Below are 18505 nucleotides of genomic sequence, written 5' to 3'. Positions count from 1 at the left end.
CAACCTGATAGTTACAGACTAAAAACAGATGCATGGACAGTTAGATATTCCTGCGCATGTGCAGGGTAGCAGAGTCTAAGTATAGCCAGTCCTTTAAACAGAGCACAAGGGAAGACAAAATGGCTGCCAGAAATACAAAATGGATTCCACAAAATGTACAGGATAGCCTGTAAATACCAGATGGATTCTGCTAACGCTAATTTAATCGCAGCCAATTTACGACAAACTGGTCTTCCGCCTTGTAGACTGACACCAGATATGGTGCAGGTACTAAGAGAGGATGTCTCAGAGGAGGAAATCTGTGCTGAGGTTCGACAAATGACCCGTGGGAAAGTTCCATGGATGGATGGCCTCGTATAGCTATATGCAGCCTTTCTTGACCTCATAGTCCCTCGTCTGGCTGCATTATACTGGCAGGCGCTAGGGCTCAAGTAATATCCCCCACTTTGTGGGATGCCCTTATTGTCCCACTGCTCAAACCAAGGAAACTTGCTAGTGATACGGCGGCATACTGCCAATGCTAAACATTGACTATAAATTCGTTAGTGGGGTTCTGGTGCAGCGACTGGTGCCTCACATGACAGGTTTGACCATGCTGACCAGTTGGGATTTATCCTCGGCGACTGCACGATACTCAACATCCAGAGCCTGAGGGCGAGTGTGAGGGATTGTCCGATGTTACTGGCTTCATGTTTGTGGATATCAAAAAGGCTTTTGATAGCCTGGCCTGGGACTTCCTCTGCGCCGTTATTCTCCGGATGGGCCTAGGCTGCTGCTTTGTACATAGGTTCTTTCTGCTCTATGCGAGCCCTGTGGCGAGGATCCGCACAGAATGCACAATATCCAAGCAGTGCAATGTGGAGCAGGGTGCCCGCAAGGGATGCCCGTCGTCTCCCCTGCCTTTTGCCCTCACAGTTGAACCCTTGGCGTGCAAGGCCCACAGCAACGTTCCGAAAGCCGGCATTCAGATCCATGGGTGTTCCTATTCCATCTCACTCTATGCTGATAACATGGTGCTTTACCTACGTGATCTGCGCACAGAACCTGGGAAGGTGGCGCATCTCGCTCACAGATTTTAGGGTATGCCCCTGCATGAAGTGGCTCAAGACCAGTTTGTTCCAGTTTCGCAGGGACATGGGTGAGCCCCCAATTCTGAGGGACATGCATTGGGAATCAACTGTGGTACATATCTTGGGGTCCGAATTTATCGGACGCCACCTGAGCTCTTAAAGGGCAACATAGGGGCAGTGGTGACAGCTTTTCGGATGAGTGTCGGGTTTTGAAAGACCTTTCTCCTCTCAGTGGCAGGCCATACAGCTGTAGCTACAATAGTGGTGCTGCCTCACCTCATACTATTGTTGTCCTCGTGCTGGTGATACCGCATGCTACGTTTCCAGAGCTGGACTCGAGCCCAATTGACTTAATATGGAACAAGGGCTGACGGGGTGTCACTTTGGTTAATCAGCAACCGGGGACTATGGACGGAGGATGAATGCCCCTGACCTCGATAGCGCACAGCTGCAGTGGTGTATGGGCTGGTTTCTGGGGTGGAGTGCTTCAGGAATGCTGAGATTACCGGACCTTGCCAACCTGTCGCAGTTGTCGATCCTTTTGCTTAATCCACAATAGGCCCCCCCTCTTGCGGGGTGACATGACCTGTCGATACTCCGAGCCAGCTGGATGAGGGTACTTTGTCAGATGCGGCAGCAGGCTCCGTATTTTCTGGATCTCCCATTTCAGGCCTTCATCACGCAGCTTGATGGGGTGAAGGAAAGGCACCTGCAGTGCTGGGAGGTGTCGGGTTTGGTCACAGTTGCCACCATATGCGAGGATGGCGTGTTGCGGCCGTTTGAGGATTTATGTATGGACTCAACCAAGTTGAGACAAACTGCCTCAGAAAAGCCCCATGCTTCAATTGGGACCAAGAACACAGGACCTCAGTGCCGTCTGCAGAATCAATGCCTTAACAACGCACACAGACAAGGACAAGGGTGACGACCTGTCCTGTTTTTTCTAGATTCTGTGTATTGAGACTGAAATTAGTTGTTCGTAATTCCTTTTCTAACGACATCTTTAGTCCATGAATGATTTTGCACCATAGCTGTGAGGCCTTGCACCCAAGCATGTTTAGTTATTCAATCAATCAATCAACTCAGATCTGTAGAGCGTGACTAATCACCCACTAGGGTAGCCAGGTGCTTATTCCTTGCTGGGATCCGTCGAACAGCCAGGTCTTGAGTCCCTTTTTGAATTCCAGGAGAGAGGATGATATTTGGAGGTGCAGTGGAAGGTCCTTCCAGGACTTGGTGTCAAGGCAGGAGAAGGAGAGTCCTCTACGTTGCTTCGGCAGATGCTGGGAGTGTTAGCGAGGGTGAGGGAGGCATGTGTCTGGAGGGTTGGTGGAAGTTCAGTCAGTGGTTGATGTATGCTCGTCATTGGTCATGCAGGGTTTTGTAGGCATATGTCAGCATCTTGAATTGGCATCTTATCAGAATGGGGAGCCAGGGGAGGATCCTGAGGTAGAGGGTTATGTGGGTCTGTTTGGGGTGGTCGAGGATGAGTCTGGCAGCTGAGTTGTGTATCGTCTGGAGTCTCTTCAGGAGTTGAGGAAGTGAGTCCTGCATAGAGCACGTTGCCGTAGTCCAACCGGATGGTGACTAGGGCTTGAGCGATGGCTTTTCTGATGTTGACGGGGAGCCATCTGAAGATCTTTCAGAGCATGCGATGGGTGTAGAAGTGGGCGGAGGAGACTGTATTGATCTGGCATTTCATGGTAAGTTTGCTGTCCAGGATGATGCTAAGATTGCAAGCATGGTCTGTTGGTGTGGGTCCGAGTTTGGAGGGCCACCAGGTGTCGTTCCATAGGGAGGTGGTGTTCCCAAAAATCATCATGATATATATATAATATAATACATTAATGCCTCCATGTTACTGCACTCTCAGGTGGCGTCTCTCTCTGCTTTTCATATATCTTAGTATTGCCTGCTTTCCCTTGAGTTGCATATTGGCTCTATAATCATGCTCAGTCACAAACAGTGTGCAAGTTACAGCTCCCTTTGTCTGCCCTACCTTACTACTCTTCTCCTCCCCTGCATGGTATACATTAGATGTATAAAGAGTGGAGGTGCATTGGTGAAATAAACTGTAAATGAGCTAGTTTCTAAACTTGTTGACATGCAAAGAGCTAATGAAAAAAGAAAGCAAATGGTAAAAAGTTAAAAAAAATATACAAGAGTAAGAGCAAATCGAGAATGAGAGAAAGATACAATGAAAGGTGGATGGGTCATTGATGGAAAGAAAAAAACTGAACGAGAGTGCTACGAAATACAGATGAAGGACAGAACGAGAAGAAAAGAAGTACAAATGAGACAAGCATTGGCAGAGCCAATAGGTCTGAGTTTAATGTCCTAATGTATGCAACGTTAGCACATCAAAGTGAGGCACACAGGAGGGAGCCAACAGGGACTCTAGTTGTAAAGTGGTCCCTCTTGTAGTTCAATTCAAGCTCTTAACGGGGGAGGAACTCAAACAGCCAGTAGCATTAAGTACGAGATTAATACTCCCCTGGGTTGAGTTTGACGTGATTGGCAAAGCTTCAAGCCAATGGCTGAGAGAAACTACTAAAAAAAAGCCAACAGTTGAACAGGGCAGACCCAAAGTCATATATATATATATATATATATATATATATATATATATATATATATATATATATATATATATATATATATATTTCGTTAGCAATCGGTCTGTTTGAAAGCTGGACTGCCAAAACCTAGATCTACAAAATAGAGAAGAAGCGGGTTAGGAAGAGATTGACTGGAAAAGGAATGGAAAAGAAGAAATAAAAGAGTTCAGGAACTGGAAATTGCAAAAAGAGGGGCAGGGAAATAGAAAACAAGAAAAGGGGAAGAATGGGTGAGAAACTGGAAAGCAAGGACGACAGGGAGAAATGTGGTGATTGGGAGAAGGTTCCAGTGGAGTGCATGAGGCAGACAGAGAAAGAGGGAATGTAATGGAGAGAACTAGAACTTAATAGTTAAGTTGTACAAGAAGGTGAGGAAGGGAGGGCTAAGAAGGTAATGAGGGGCTATTTTTCGTTAGAGTAAGCATTTCTGGGTGTGTCGGTGTAAGGCAAAGAAAGTGTGTGTGTATGTGCGTATTTGATTGTCACAGAGTGAGTAAGTGTGTGTGTGTGGCCGTGTAAACTGCGGCTCTCTGACATCTGGTGGCTACCAACAGTATGATATGTCCACCCACACATTAAGTTGCATCCTGACCTAAAGATAGCATTTTTGGTATCTGAGTGGCGCCCCCGACGTATTGTATCCACTCATGTGATAGTCTGGAATTTCCAGGCATAAGGTAGGCATATTGTTCATTACAGTGGCCATCCCTGGTATCTAGTGGCCACCGCAGCCGTCTGGTGGTCTCCTCTGCCGAAAAGTGGGAATTCTTGATATCTGTGGACCTCCCCTGTTGTCAAGCTAACATTCCTGGCATTAGATGTCGATCTGTGGCATAAGGTAGGTATCTTTGAGAAAAAGTGGCCATCCCAAGTGCTTGGCAAGTACTCATGATATGATAAGCATCCTTGGCATTGCTAGCCACCACTGACATCTGGTAACCACCCTAGCATAAGGGAGAACGCTGTGCCTTTAAAGTGGCAACCTTGACATCTAATTGCACCTCCTGGCATGCATATCATATATGTGATACCCTTGATTTATCAAAGGCATCACTGCCCAAGGTGACCACTCCAGGCATGTAGCCGCCGTCTAAGCATTTATTCCTGGCTGTCAGGTCGCAATGTAAGCATTGGTGCGCTAGTCGGACAGAGATGAGCTACATGGTTTGACCATGTAGTCTGTGTGCTAGGAGTGTGCACCATGGATGGGTCAGGCATCCGCCATCTTACATTAGGATATGTGTCGCTATATATACCAATTAGCGAGACAGCTTGGTAGATCAATGCAGAATTGTGCGAGCATTTTATATATTTAGGTTCCAGACTCTGAAAATGTAAATAAAAATCATCTGTAAAAATGTCAGTGTTAACATAGACATTTTTTAAACGCAGGACATACAATTTGCTGACACTGCTTTATTTGTTCTGCTGTGTCAGCTAAGAATGGTCAAAGAGCCCGAGGTTTCTGAATGTTGCTTCCTCAGTAGTAAAATGGGAACTCCCTGTTTCAGACATTGTGGGAACTGCAAGAGTGGCTTCAGGGACAGTCACGCACACAGCCCCGGGACCGCTTGTGTAGTCCAGTTACATGCTATCTGGCGGGACAGTGTCAATCCGCCTTTCTTATACATATTTCTGAAATTAGCACCAACAGATAAAAGGATAAAACAGCCTTACAGTGCTGCTAGAAGTCAGACTACAACGTCACTTCAACAATTAAATCTTTATTTTTTTAGATTGCTGGCTATATTCTCCTGTTTCTACTTACACGATAATGTATCGCCATTGTTCTATTGTTTTAAGGTTTGTTTCTGACTCGTACCTTTTAAGTGGTGCTTTGGCTGTGGGCTCATACCATCCCACAGAAGCCAAAATTCAAAGGGATTGATTTACGAACTTGTCACGCTTGCTGCGCGGCAGGGAAAGGGCAGCAATGTGCCATGTTTAAGTGAATACGGCGCATTCCTGCCTTTTCGCCTGCGTAGGTGCCCTTTTGGAAGTCTAGCGCAAACGCAGGCACCCTTATGCAAAGGTGCCTCCGCTGCATGCAGGCCCTTCCTTCACAAAAACAATCCTGAAAGGCATATTCCTCTATCTATATGTGCTGCATAATGCAGCACACATAGAGGAAGTAACGAGGATAAATAAAAGTATTTCTCCTTGTTACGCCTTTCTTGGAAGGCGTTTCTTTTTGGCGCATTCCCAGGTTTAGCAATTATCATAAATTTGAATGTGTCACAATCCATGGGAGTTGCGTGGGAACGCCCACACAATGCCCATAGAACGCCTTCCCAGGGCAGAGTAACACAACGCAGCAATTTGCGCTGCCTTGCTTTACTACAGATTTATGGAGCCACTGAGGGTCACGCAAAGTGGCCTTGTGTAGCTTCATAAATCTTACTTAAGGTTTGCGTCGCACATGTTACACGTTGTGTGGTTCAAACGCAATGCAAAATGGGGCATAAGTATGACCCAAAGAGTAGTGTACCAGACCACTGGAGCATAATCAAGCACTTTGTAAAATGACTGGCTTCCTATTGTCTGGGACAGATAGGCTGCCTCCCCACTCCTAAAAGGCACCTTGAAAGGGCATAATTAAATCGGTCAATGTCCACTGCCTATAAACCACAGCGTCAAAGCCGTCACAGGCCAAGCGCCGCGTCACGCAACTACCATCAGTCGGAGCATCGGAGCTCTATCCATGCAAAATGGCCTCTATCCTTTTTTTAAACTATATATTTTTTTTTTCACCTGCTCCACCATAAGATATAGCAGCTTAAAAACACTGCATGGAATATACCAACATTCCCTTACTGAAGACCCAAAACATAAACCTGTAACATAATTGTCACAGAGAAGTGGTACACATTGAAAAAACATAAACCTTACAATTTAATTTGGCACCTGTACACTTTTGAGGGTGTATTGCTGGTGACACATGTTTAACACTGCTGGTTCCGTTGCAAATAGCTCCCTCCATCCTATGCTGCAGTAGTAGTAGGTTATTGCACAAGTATTAAGAGTGGTCTGTAGTTTTGCAGAAACAGTTAGTTCCTTAAATAGAAGTTCTTGTCTTCCAAATAATTTTTCATCATCTTGGACCACGTGCAATCTTCCCTCCTCTGTGGTAGACCATTTCCTTTAATCTTTCAACTATGAGTGGGCTATAAATTCCGCTCAGTCAGCGGAGTTGGTGGAGTTTTGGCCAATCCGTGTTATGCACGTAAGTGGAATTTCAGCCAAATTCCACCAACCACCATATGGTGGAGTTTTTCCCCACGTGTGGCTCACTAACGGTAAGTTGGCAAGCAAGAGCAAGATTTAGCGTCCCCTAACATGATTTTCAGTCAGTAGGAGGGCACCCGGCGAGTTATCCCCGATGCGGGAGGTCACGAGCAGTCGCAACTGTTTGCAGTCAGAAAGCTGCCACTCTATTATAAAATCTACTTGGGCTGCAGCAAAATCAACTTGAGAAGCAGCGCCCTCTGGTGCACCGCGTGATGCTGTTCACTCTGATCTTTCAGTGCGGGCAAGCTCCCATCATTAAAAATCGGCGCTAGCAGCGGGACATGCCTAATTACACCCGTTCGCAGAACTCTGTGGAATCTCACCGAGTTTTCATGTAACTCCATGGAATTCCACAGGGTGAACATCCGCGAGTTTGGCCCACCGCTTTCAACCAGTCCCCACCTTAATTTTGACAGTAATTTCTACCATATTACAAGCTACCGTCCAGTATTCAACCACCAGTAGGCATTACTATACTACGTGACATAAGTTGGCCTGGCTATATTTATTTTATGATTTTTCTGTACCAAGAGAATGGTCCAAGGGCATGAGCGTGCTTAACAAGAAGACAAGTTCCAACAATTTTCGAGCTCATGCATGTTAAGGATTTTTGTGCATTATTAACAAAGTAAAGAATGCGGTTGTCTTGAAAACTAATTTTATAAATAATTTCCTATATGTATAGACATGAGTTTTCCTGACTCTTTGTATCTAGGCCTTAATTTGGGTCCATTAGCCTTTTTGATCAAAATGGATGTCTCTCTTGTCTTCCTCATGCATATTTCACTGTTATCCAGTATTAGGGGTGTCTTTCATAGATTCACATGCCTGAATCATTCCCCGTCGTCGAGACGGGAGCCTCCGGTACATAAAAAAGTAATGTCCTATAGACATACATAGAGAAAAATAGGCCTAAGGGCCTCCCCTTAGTAGACTATCCTAGTCCTTATGTAAAAAGGACCAAACTCTTAGAGCCAGCCAATCAGCCGTCGCCTCCCTCTAGAACCTTCCTGACAGGAGCCTCAGTCCCTCAGATTTTCTACCGCACGTTGTGCTAGGGAGTCTCCAGCCTGAGTTCTCCTCAGGATTTCTTTCAAACCAGATTGTTCACTTTTTAAGTGACTTACTTCTTCAAGGACTTGAACGCAGATTACTTCAGGCCACTTATTACTGCAGTGAGTGTTTATTTCATCTAAAACTCCTGGCATCTAGCGCGCACCCAAGATGGCCGCGTAGGTGCGAGGCTCCCGAGGACCTCCGCGACCTCCTGCATAAATCCTGACCGAATCCTGTCCTAGATGAGGGGACTGTGTTTGTGAACCCGAGTTGAGGTGACGCCCGTTTTCCGTTTTCAATTCGGACCTCGGACACCGGCGGGAGCACCAATTAAGGTTTGCGGCCTTCTCCACACCGGCCCCCCGTACTGGAGTGGTGGGGCGATCCGGCGACAAAGTGAATAACAGCGGCGGGCAAGGCTGGGCGACTCGCGCACCCCGCACTTTCACTTTCGCGCCCTCCTTGCTGCCAGGCGAGGTAGGGTCGCGAAGCGGTGTGCGGTGGTGTGGCCTCGTTGGGGTGCCCTGCCGGCCCGCCGGCTGCGGTCCGTCCTGCGGAGCGGTGGTCGCCCCCCCCCCCAGAGCCCTTGAACGGGATTGTCTACCCCCTTTTTGAGGAGATTGGCTCGATTTGGGGACCGCGACCATGGCCACAAAACAAGATGGCGACCGGGCCAAGGTGAAGTCGACCCGTCGTGGCGCGGCCCATCAATCCAACAACATGGACCGCTACACCCTCCAGAAGGGATCCCCAGAGGCGCTGCATAGGTCCCCTACGGGCCCGACTGATGCTCCTGCTCTGCCCACGGACCTGACCCTTCGAGACGTCATGGGCGCCATCGCCGAGATGAAGGCCTCGGTGGACCAGCGCTTTGACACTCTGGCGCAGAAGATCGACTCGGTCCTCGTGGACGTGGGCCTCGTGAGAGCCGATCTGTCAAAAACAAATGACCGGGTCGATTCTTTGGCCCACTCTACCTCGGGCCTCACATCTGACGTGGCGGCCCTCCAACAGGAGGTGCGCAGGCTTGGCCAGGCGAGCGCCCTGATGCATCGTCGACTAGAGGATTCCGAGGGTCGGGCCCGGAGAAACAACGTCCGCATTATCGGGGTGCCGGAGGGACGCGAGGCAGAGGCAGCGGATCTGTTTGTGGAGGACTTGGTCCTCACCCATCTCCAGCCTCGGGGGCTGAGTAAATTCTTTGCAGTGGAACGTGCCCACAGGGTCCCCGGGGGTAGGCCTAAGGCCGGAGCCCCTCCGAGGCCTCTCATCGCCCGGATTTTCAATTTTCGGGACAGGGACGCTATCCTGCAGACTTCCAGGCTACAAGGGCCGGTCAGACTTGACAATATGGATATAAATTTCTATCCTGACTTTACTCCGGCGGTCCAAAAGCAGAGACTGAGCTTTCTCGGTGTCAAACGTCGCCTACGGGACCTGAATCTCAAATATGCGATGCTTTTTCCGGCTAAGCTGAGGGTGGAGGTGGATGGCCGCACGCACTTTTTTGATCGTCCCGAGGCGGCCGGGGACTGGCTGGACACTTTGCCCGGAGATCGGGGCCGGGGGGGTGGGGGGGGAGCGGTTGGTGGGGAGGGCCCGCCGGATCAGGACTGAGGGACTAATGGTAGGCCTTGCTCTGGACTGTGTTATTGTCACCATTGACTGTTAGGGTAAGTTCCCCTCCTGTGGAGGTCGTGTGGGGTCTCTTGGGGGATCTCCCTCCTCCTCTGGGGGACTAGTTAGTTTTCTTTCTATGGGGCGACAGGCACACTGCACTTTGGGGGGGCTGTTTGGGCTCATGCAGGGGTGCAGGGTGGGGGGAGTTCTGTTGGGATGGGTGGGTTGGGGTGGGGTGTGGTTCGTTTCTACCGCAAGGCAAACCCTTTATTGTATTGGTGTTTTTGAGATGCTCTCGGGGGGACAAATGATGGCTTCTGTATGTGATGGGGGGTAGGGATCTGACTTTGTTGTCCTGGAACGTTAACGGACTGGGTGACAGGATTAAGCGGGGTGTGGTCCTGCAATATCTGAAACAGATTTCGCCTGATGTGGTCTTTTTGCAGGAGACACACCTCATTGGTAACTCCTTTTGTGCCATGAATCGACGTGGCTATCGTTTGGTGGCCCACTCGGGCTTCACATCAGGCTCACGAGGGGTGGGCATTATGGTCAAGACCTCGCTCCCGCTAGAAATAGACGAGGTGCGCCATGATGAGAGGGGACGCTACACTGTCTTGGTGGGGAGAATGGAGGGCAAAGTAGTCGTCTTTGTCTCAGTGTACGTCCCACCGGGGTTACAGTCCACCACCTTTGCGGACCTGGGACGCCTCCTGCTTGACCTTCCGGGGGGGCTTCTGGTGGTTGGGGGGGACTTCGATGCGGTGGCCTCTGGGACTATGGATCGCTATCCCCCTAGGGACCTCCCCCGGGCGCAAGCGTGGCTGTCTGGCCTTTTGGACACACTGGGATTGGTGGACTGTTGGCGTCTAAAGCATCCCACTCAGCTGCAATACACCTTCCATTCGGGGGCCCATGGTAGCCTTTCGCGGCTTGATCATGTCCTTGTCCCTGCGGCCTATGCCGGGAGAGTGGGGGAGGTGCGCCATCTGGCGCGGGGTATTTCAGATCATTCCCCACTCCTGTTGCACTTTGATGTCTTCCCGAGGGGGGAGGGCAGGGTAGCTCCAATCAATGCCTGGTACCTGCGCGACCCCACTATTCGTGCTGACTTGATTAAATCCTTGCAACGGTATTTTGAGGAGAATGTGGGGTCTGTCCCGTCGGCCATCTCCCTGTGGGAGGCTTTCAAGACAGTGCTTAGAGGGGAGGCCCTCTCCTTTATTTCCCATGCCCGGAGGCGCGCACAGGAGGAGGTGACCCGGGTGGAGGCCGAAATTACTGAACTGGAGGGTGATCTGGGGAGTGGGGTGACTGACGCTGCGCTGCACGTTCTACACCTTAAGCAGGCGGCCTATAGGTCCCTTGTCACGGAGGCGGCCAGGGGCCTCAGCAGAGAGCAACAGGGGCGATTGTATGATGTGGGTGATAAGGCTGGCAAGTTGATTGCGTGGTTGGATAAGAAGGAGAGAGCTAGTCGTGTGGTCCCGCTGATTGAGAGAATGGATGGTGTACGTGTTACTGAGCCGGAAGGCATTGTCTCTTGCTTCGCGGATTATTTCCGCGAGGTATATTCCCCGGTTTCTCCCTGCCCGGAGGAGGATTCCCATGCCCTGCTGCGTGACATCGCGCTGCCCTCCCTCTCAATGGAGGACAGGGAGTTGATAGATGCCGCCCCCACCTCGGACGAAATTGCCCTCGCCATCCGCTCGGTCGCTTCTGGCAAGGCCATGGGCCCGAACGGCATTCCTATCGAGTTGTATAAACTGCGACCGGATGTACTGGCACCCCACCTCCGCGCAATGTTCCTTGCGGCCCACTCGCGGGGCTCCCTCCCGCCGGACCAGCGTCTGGCTACCATCGTGGTTATCCACAAGGAGGGGAGACCGCGAGACCGGGTTACATCCTACCGGCCTATCTCGCTCTTGAACGCGGAGCCTAAAATCCTCGCCAAGGTGCTCGCCAACCGGCTGGTCGGCGTGGTGGGCGATTTGGTCCACCAAGACCAGTCCGGCTTTATTCCCCATCGCAATACGGCCCTTAATCTGCGGCGCTTGCACGGGGTGCTCGCGCGTGTTCCGTTCGTGCGGGAGCCGGCCATCTTGGCGTCCTTGGACGCCACCATGGCGTTCGACACGCTTGAATGGCCCTACATCTGGGCGATGCTGGCGAAATTCGGATTTGGCCCGGGATTCATCAGTTGGGTCAAATTGTTATACTCGGACCCATTGGCACAGGTGGTGGTGAATGGTCGAGTCTCGGCCCCATTCGTGCTGGGACGGGGCACGCGACAGGGTTGTCCCCTGTCGCCGCTCCTTTTTGCACTGGCCTTGGAACCCTTGGCGGAGTGGCTGCGGTGGCACCCTTCTATCCGAGGTCTCCGTTGGACCCCCGAGTATGAGGACCGCGTGTCCCTCTACGCTGACGATATCCTTTTGTACTTAGCCTCCCCGCGCAAATCACTGATTGTCCTGGTCGATGTTCTGCGCTCCTTTGGCCGTAATTCAGGCCTTGTCATCAACTGGGCTAAATCCTGTGTCTATGTGCTTTCCGGGGAGGCTCCTGTCCTCCCTCGGGGCTGTCCGATCCAGATTGCCTCGCAGGGATTTCGATACCTGGGTGTCTATATTACGCTGGACCCGGTGGCCCGCTACGAGCGAAATTTGCTTCCCCCCCTCCAGCGCCTGAAGGAGGACGTCGCGCGCTGGCGGCGCTTGCCGCTTTCGCTGCTCGGCCGGGCGGCATTGTTCAAGATGATGTCATTGCCGCGCTTTCTGTACGCTCTTCAGAACACTATGGACTTGGTCCCGGCGCGCTACTTCCGTGAGGTGGAAAGCTTACAGCGCCGTCTGTTTTGGGACGGGAGGCCGCGTATAGCCCTGGCAAAATTGACGCTCCCGTGGTACGACGGAGGGATTGCCCTCCCGGATATTAAGCGGTATTACTGGGCCTCCCAGTTAGCTGCAATTAATCACGGCTTCTATGGGCCCGCCCTAAACCCGGCATTTGAAATGGACAAAATGCTCCTGCCCGGTGGCGACTACAATCGAGCGCTCTACACCAGCGTGCCCGATTCCCGCTTGACGGGACCCACGCGTGTCATGGTGCGAGTATGGCACGCGGCTAATGCAGCTATGGGATGGAAGGACCGTTTGACCCGGGCGTCACCGTTGTATGCGTCGGAGAGGCTGGGCTCTTTGTGGACCTCGAAGGGCTTCGAGAGGTGGGACATGATAGGCATCAGTACAGTGGGAGATCTCTGGACGAGGGGAGGATTCAAAACATTCGAGACGCTGCAGGCGGAGTTTCAGCTGCAGGGCAGTGAATACTTTCGCTACCTGCAGGTCCGTCACACACTGGGTTCCGTCTTCCCAGACGTGGCCTCCATCCCTGAGTCCTCCCCCCTGGAGGATAGAGTGCTAGATGGCCACGTTCCGGACAGCACGATCTCCCTCATTTACAAGAAATTGATAAATGACCGCTCGGGCTTACTGACTGGCCTCCGCGAGGCTTGGGTTGCCGATGGGCTGGAGTTGGACGACGAGGACTGGATTTCCGCGGTGGCATCTCCGAAGGAGGTGGCCATCCCGGCTCGCCTTCGCTTCGTCCAGCTTAAGATACTCCACCGGGTGTATATGACGGGGCCAAGGCTTCTGCGTATGGGCTATGCCGAGGATGGATTGTGTAAGCGTGGGTGTGGTGCTTTGGCGACTTTTTTGCACATTCTGTGGGAATGTCCGAGGGTGGAGCGATTCTGGCGTGGTGTGCATGAGGTCCTGCGAGCGGTTACACATGTCGCGCTGTTGCCTGAAGCGAGGAGATGCTTGCTGAATGTTTGGGAACCGACCGATTACTCGGTTCCGCAGACGCGATGGGTGACTCTGGGATATATGATAGCTAAACGTGACATTGTTCAACTGTGGGGATCCCAGAGGCCCCCGGCGGTGTCGGCCTGGAAAGAACACATGGATTGGTGCATGTTCCGAGAAAAGGTGGTGTATGTGGCGCGGGGTAAGCCTGGGGCATGGGTGAAGATATGGGGCCCCTGGAACGCCTACCGCGGGGGTATTTGCGAGCCGCCGTTGTTGCCTCCCGCTTCACCAGCTCCATCCCCCTAGTTGACCCCCTCCCTCAGCCCCGGGCACATTGTTCTCCCAGTCCTGGATCTGTTTCCCTTCCCCTCTCTGGATTTCTTTGGATGGTTGGGGTCCCCCACTTGAGGAGCACGTGTTGTCATTTTTGATCACAGGTTGCCTTGCGGGTGTGGTTTTATGTTGTTGTGTTGTATAAAACGAAACCGTATTGTGGGCTCAGAGTCATGTGGCCCACGTTGTTGATACCTCCTGCTTTATCGTCTCTGCAAAGCTAAGTGCCTCATTGTATGTATGTCATTTGCTTCTGTCACTTTAGCGGCCGGCCGGAAGGTTGTAGGCCCATACCTGTATATATTTGAGATTGCAATAAACGGTTTCAAAAAAATAAATAAATAAATAAATAAAATAAAACTCCTGGCATGTCTGAATCCCAGAAGAAAGCCCTTTTCAGGGCCTGCTCTTCATGTGGGAAGAAGAGGCTACATGTGGACGACAAGCATGACCTCTGCCTATATTGCCTTTATCCTGACCACGTGCCTAAGGACTGTAAAATATGTAGGTCTTTCCCTCACAAGACCTTGAGAGACAGAGAGGGTCGTCTGCTTATCTGGCTGGACAGGCTTAAGGACAGGGAGAGTGTGGTATCCTCAGAGGGAAGCTTTTCCAGAACCTCTGAAGTCTCCCTGAAGAGGCCGAGAGTGACGTCTCCTGGCCCCTCAGACGCTCCTCCTATGAAGACACACAAGAAGTCTTCAGAGGCAAGATCTTCAAAATCTTCAGTGTCTGACAAGGACTCTCTGACTTTTAAGAAGCCTACCCTGTCGGCCAGCAAAATTGCGACACCCTCCTCAGCGCAAAAAAGGGTCGGGCACCAGGTCATGTCTCCACAGCGACGACAACTGTGTCAACAACGACAGCGTCGTCGGTCTTCTCGTCGACGACGACCACCCCTTCATCGTCGTCAGCAGGTACACCTATTTCGTCTGTTATACTGCTAAAACCGTCGTCGACGTCTAAGACATCGTCGACGACGAAGATTGTCCCGTCGACGACGACATCGTCGATGAGGAGCCCCCCGTCGACGGAAGAGTCGACGACGAAGACGTCGACGACGAAGATGTCGACGACGAAGGCGGCGACGACGAAGATGTCGACGACAAATGAATCGTCGATGAGCGCATCGTCGAGGAAAACATCGTCGACGGGGACACCGTCGACGAAGGCCATGCCGTCGACGACGGTATCGTCGACGGGGACGTCGTCGTCGTCCATGGGTATTTCTGAGCCATGGAAGAAATCTGAACTAGTAGGAATGTCGTCTATGGCCCTACCACCGTTAACAACAGCACGGAAGCCTGCAGGGGATCCTGTACAGGGTTCTGGATCTGGCAAACTGACCAGAACACAGATTACACCGGAAACAACGTCTCCAAGTAAGGTGCAAACCAATTTGCCTATGGAGATTCTTCAGAGTGAGGAGTCGGAAGAAGAACTCTTTGATCAGGCTACTTCCCCTTCTGAGCTGCACGTCAAATGTCAGAGCACGGACGAAGAACAGGAGAAGATGAGCGGCCAGGAACGCCCCGTCCGGGAACAGGTTCGCACGGAGGTCACCCCGATGGTATGCCTTCCCCTGTCGATTGTTAATGACCTCAAATACCTTATCCGGGACTACAAGCAGCGTTTCCCGGAATCGCCAGCACTGGACACAGGGGGCCCGGTGCCTACTACAAATCCACCAACGACAGCCCCAAAGCAAACACGACCAGCTACTCAGGTCTGCCACGAGAAACTGCCACCTCAGGTGATAGTCATCGGATGAGGAGGCTGAGGAGATGGAAGAGGGGGAGGTCCAGGAAGACCAGACGGATCAGGATGAGGAGGAGGAGTATGTGGCATCCTCCCCAGCTTCCCCACAACCGCGCCAAGCTGATTCACCGCCGGTGGATATTGGCGGTTTTCATAAGATACTTGAACGAGCAGCGACGCGGTTTCATATGGTCATGGAATCGACGGAGACTGAGTGTTTCTTGCATGACTTCAAGGAGCAGACGAAGAAGACGACGAAGTCAATCCCAATTATTGACTTTCTCTGGGACCAGGGAAAGAAACTAATGCTGACGCCGGCCTCCGTACCTGCGGTTGTTCCACGCCTGGATAAAAAGTACAAGGCTCCATCCACGGCGCCAGCTTGCCTTAATGGGCACCCGAAACCGGATTCGGTCGTGACCCAGGCGGCCCAGAAGAATTCTCGTAACCCTTCCTCTCCTCTGTCAGCCCCACCAGACAAGGAGGGCAGAAAGTTGGACACAATTGGTAAAAGGTTTTCGACCACTTCGGCAATGACCATCAAGGTGGCCAACTCCATAGCCCTGTTAGGGCGTTATAACCGTCAACTTTGGGAGGATATAGCCCCATATATAGCGGAGCTGCCAAGCGCAGTTCAGGAGGAGGTCAAGGCACTACTTTCTGAGGGCAAAACCTCGGCGGCCGAGATCATTGATTGTGCCATAGATGTGGCCATGACAGGCTTTCGTCAACTGGCTGGGGCTGCAGTCCTGCGCCGTCAGGGATGGCTGAAGGCAACATCGTTCAGGCAGGAAGTGCAGACAAAGGTGCTGGACATGCCCTTCGACGGACAACATCTTTTCGGAGATAAAATTGACGAGGCGCTCCAAGCTATCAAGAAGGACACTGATACGGCTAGAGCGCTTGGAACCTTGCAGGCAAGGAATCAGTCCTTTCGGGGCAACAAATCTAGAGGCCAGTCCTCCTACAGAGGATCCTACCAGAATAGGTCCTCGTATTCCTTCCAGAATAAAACCCAGTACCAGCAGAAGCAGCAACAGGGTCGGCAGTCTTCTTATGGAAGATCTAACTTCAGGGGTAAAAACCAGAAGAGGGGCACCGGCGGACGCCAGTGCCAGTTACTCCAGCCAGTCCAGCGACTATCTCCCTCATCAAAGATTGGAGGAAAATTGACCCATTTCCTGGAAAATTGACACCTCATCACCACGGATCAATGGGTACTCCAACTACTAAGATTCGGCCATTCCCTAGAATTTACCACCATCCCACCTGCAACCCCTCCCCGCAGGTTCCCACACAAACATCTGCGACTGCTACTCCGAGAAATATCGGCGATGTTGAAGAAAGGAGCGATCGAGCGGGTTCCATCGGCTCAGAGGGAGAAAGGATTCTATTCCCGCTTCTTTCTTATACGCAAGAAGGAGAAGAAGTGGAGGCCCATTCTAGATCTCAGGGCACTCAACTCTTTCCTGAAGAGTCAGTCGTTCAGGATGGTGACGCTCCAAGAAATACTAGGCATTCTAGAAAAAGGAGATTTCATGACATCTTTGGATCTTCAGGATGCCTACTATCACATCCCGATACTCAGGGGGCACAGAAAGTTTCTACGTTTCGAGGTGGCAGGACAGCACTACCAATTCAAGGTCCTGCCGTTTGGCCTCAAATCCGCTCCGCGGATTTTCACCAAGTGCCTTTCACCTGTGGCAGCTTTCCTGCGTCAAATGGGTCACCAAGTCTTCCCCTATCTCGACGACTGGCTGGTAAAGGCACCGACTGCTGCAGGCGCAACCAAATCCTCCAACGCCTGTACCAATCTTTTCCAACATCTAGGATTGACTCTCAATCTTCAGAAATCCTATATGTCCCCAACAAGAAGCATCACCTTCCTCGGGGCGACCTTGAATACAGAATGCGCGAGGGCATTTCCTTCAGAAGAAAGGAAAAACAAGATAATATCTCTGACCACGGCGGTGGCATCAAGGAAGTCCCTAAGAGTTCGCACCTTCAAATCACTCCTAGGAATGATGTCTTCTTGTATACTCCTCATCCCTCACTGCAGACTTCGGATGCGTCCATTGCAAGAAGCCCTCACGAACCAATGGACTCAGAGTACGGGTTCGTTCGAAGACATTGTGAGGATAACACCGCGAATATCCAACAGCCTCGAATGGTGGAAAGATTACAGGAATCTGTCTATGGGACTGCCATTCCTGCTTCCAGCAGCGCCGCTGGTGATCACCACCGATGCATCTCTGGCAGGCTGGGGAGCTGTCCTTCAGGACCTCCGAGTAAGCGGCAAATGGTCGGATCAGGAGCAGCATCTCCATATCAATCTTCTGGAGCTGAGGGCTGTGTATCTAGCGCTACAAGCCTTTTTACCACGCATCCAGAACTCCCAGGTGCTCGTCAGAACGGACAACACCACGACGATGCACTATCTCAACAAACAGGGAGGAACGCGTTCGCTCACTCTATCACGCGAATCGCAAAAGATCTGGAACTGGCTTGTTCTCCATGGGATCACTCTCAGAGCGGACTATGTCCCGGGCAAGGACAACACCATTGCAGACGCCCTAAGCAGACAGAAATCCCTCTCCCACGAATGGGAGCTCGACGCGAATACGCTAACGCACATATTCTCGGAATGGGGAGTCCCAGGAATCGACCTGTTTGCCACCAAGGAGAACGCCAAATGCCCAAACTACGCAAGCTGGCATCCCCAACCAAGGTCACTCGGAAATGCCTTTTCCATAGGCTGGTTCAGCGTATTTGCGTACGCTTTTCCGCCGTTCCCGATGATTCCCAGGGTCCTCAGGAAGATGAAGGCGGAGCCTTGTACCCTGATCCTAATTGCCCCGTTCTGGCCGAGGCAGCACTGGTTCTCGGACCTTCATCGCCTCTCCATCAGGACACCGATTCGTCTGAAACAGCACCCGAACCTGCTGACAAT

The 18505-nt window shown here is 51.5% G+C and overlaps 1 long non-coding RNA gene across 1 annotated transcript in view; it reads left to right on the top strand.

The window, feature by feature from the left end:
- The window catches only part of LOC146805887 (uncharacterized), a 280965-nt gene that overhangs the window by 3406 nt on the left and 259054 nt on the right, over positions 1-18505 (top strand). The window lies entirely within an intron of this gene.

This window comes from Triturus cristatus, chromosome 8 (genome assembly GCF_964204655.1).
Source record: "Triturus cristatus chromosome 8, aTriCri1.1, whole genome shotgun sequence".
Lineage (NCBI taxonomy): Eukaryota > Metazoa > Chordata > Amphibia > Caudata > Salamandridae > Triturus > Triturus cristatus.
This window is presented reverse-complemented; position numbering and strand designations above follow the sequence as displayed.